This window comes from Musa acuminata, unplaced genomic scaffold, assembly GCF_036884655.1.
Source record: "Musa acuminata AAA Group cultivar baxijiao unplaced genomic scaffold, Cavendish_Baxijiao_AAA HiC_scaffold_640, whole genome shotgun sequence".
In the NCBI taxonomy this organism is placed as follows: domain Eukaryota; kingdom Viridiplantae; phylum Streptophyta; class Magnoliopsida; order Zingiberales; family Musaceae; genus Musa; species Musa acuminata.
The window spans coordinates 70,001-72,500 of record NW_027020878.1 but is presented as its reverse complement, the minus strand read 5'-3'; positions in this window follow the sequence as shown (position 1 = coordinate 72,500).

The window sequence follows — 2,500 nt, the reverse complement described above, 5'->3', positions numbered from 1 at the left end:
TTTTTGCCTCCTTTTGGGCTGTTCTTTGCTAGATTGGGCTTTCGTATAGCATGGACGGTGCTGCTTCTCGCTTCGCTCGCTGTTCGCCGCTCGCCGCTCGCTCGCGCAGCCAAAAATGGCCAGTTTTGGCCCGTTTTTGGGCTGTTTTGGCCTGTTTTTGGTCTGTTCTGGCGTGGCGCGGTGACCGTCGTGAGCGGAGCAAAACGTCAGCCATCTCAGCACCTTGGAACCCCCCGGGTGGCACAGGGCTGGATGGGGCTTTCGTATAGCAGGGACGGTGCTGCCTCACGCTTCGCTCGCTGTTCGCCGCTCGCCGCTCGCTCGCGCAACCTAAAATGGCCAGTTTTGGCCCGTTTTTGGGCTGTTTTGGCCTGTTTTTGGTCCGTTCTTGCGTGGCACGGCGACCGTCGTGAGCGGAGCAAAACGTCAGCCATCTCAGCACCCTGGAACCCCCCGGGTGGCACAGGGCTGGATGGGGCTTTCGTATAGCAGGGACGGTGCTGCCTCTCGCTTCGCTCGCTGTTCGCCGCTCACCGCTCGCTCGCTCAGCCAAAAATGGCCAGTTTTGGCCCGTTTTTGGGCTGTTTTGGCCTGTTTTTGGTCCGTTCTTGCATGGCGCGGTGACCGTCGTGAGCGGAGCAAAACGTCAGCCATCTCAGCACCCTGGAACCCCCCGGGTGGCACAGGGCTGGATGGGGCTTTCGTATAGCAGGGACGGTGCTGCCTCACGCTTCGCTCGCTGTTCGCCGCTCGCCGCTCGCTCGCGCAGCCAAAAATGACCAGTTTTGGCCCGTTTTTGGGCTGTTTTGGCCTGTTTATGGTCCGTTCTTGCGTGGTGCGGTGACCGTCGTGAGCGGAGCAAAACGTCAGCCATCTCAGCACCCTGGAACCCCCCGGGTGGCACAGGGCTGGATGGGGCTTTCGTATATAGCAGGGACGGTGCTGCCTCTCGCTTCGCTCGCTGTCCGCCGCTCGCCGCTCGCTCGCGCAGCCAAAAATGGCCAGTTTTGGCCCGTTTTTGGGCCGTTTTGGCCAGTTTTTGGCCAGTTCTTGCATTGCGCGGTGACCGTCGAGAGCGGAGCAAAACGTCAGCCATCTCAGCACCCTGGAACCCCCCGGGTGGCACAGGGCTGGATGGGGCTTTCGTATAGCAGGGACGGTGCTGCCTCTCGCTTCGCTCGCTGTCCGCCGCTCGCCGCTCGCTCGTGCAGCCAAAAATGGCCAGTTTTGGCCCGTTTTTGGGCCGTTTTGGCCAGTTTTTGGCCTGTTCTTGCATTGCGCGGTGACCGTCGAGAGCGGAGCAAAACGTCAGCCATCTCAGCACCCTGGAACCCCCCGGGTGGCACAGGGCTGGATGGGGCTTTCGTATAGCAGGGACGGTGCTGCCTCTCGCTTCGCTCGCTGTCCGCCGCTCGCCGCTCGCTCGTGCAGCCAAAAATGGCCAGTTTTGGCCCGTTTTTGGGCCGTTTTGGCCAGTTTTTGGCCTGTTCTTGCATTGCGCGGTGACCGTCGAGAGCGGAGCAAAACGTCAGCCATCTCAGCACCCTGGAACCCCCCGGGTGGCACAGGGCTGGATGGGGCTTTCGTATAGCAGGGACGGTGCTGCCTCTCGCTTCGCTCGCTGTCCGCCGCTCGCCGCTCGCTCGTGCAGCCAAAAATGGCCAGTTTTGGCCCGTTTTTGGGCCGTTTTGGCCAGTTTTTGGCCTGTTCTTGCATTGCGCGGTGACCGTCGAGAGCGGAGCAAAACGTCAGCCATCTCAGCACCCTGGAACCCCCCGGGTGGAACAGGGCTGGATGGGGCTTTCGTATAGCAGGGACGGTGCTGCCTCTCGCTTCGCTCGCTGTCCGCCGCTCGCCGCTCGCTCGTGCAGCCAAAAATGGCCAGTTTTGGCCCGTTTTTGGGCCGTTTTGGCCAGTTTTTGGCCTGTTCTTGCATTGCGCGGTGACCGTCGAGAGCGGAGCAAAACGTCAGCCATCTCAGCACCCTGGAACCCCCCGGGTGGCACAGGGCTGGATGGGGCTTTCGTATAGCAGGGACGGTGCTGCCTCTCGCTTCGCTCGCTGTCCGCCGCTCGCCGCTCGCTCGCGCAGCCAAAAATGGCCAGTTTTGGCCCGTTTTTGGGCCGTTTTGGCCAGTTTTTGGCCTGTTCTTGCATTGCGCGGTGACCGTCGAGAGCGGAGCAAAACGTCAGCCATCTCAGCACCCTGGAACCCCCCGGGTGGCACAGGGCTGGATGGGGCTTTCGTATAGCAGGGACGGTGCTGCCTCTCGCTTCGCTCGCTGTCCGCCGCTCGCCGCTCGCGCAGCCAAAAATGGCCAGTTTTGGCCCGTTTTTGGGCCGTTTTGGCCAGTTTTTGGCCTGTTCTTGCATTGCGCGGTGACCGTCGAGAGCGGAGCAAAACGTCAGCCATCTCAGCACCCTGGAACCCCCCGGGTGGCACAGGGCTGGATGGGGCTTTCGTATAGCAGGGACGGTGCTGCCTCTCGCTTCGCTCGCTG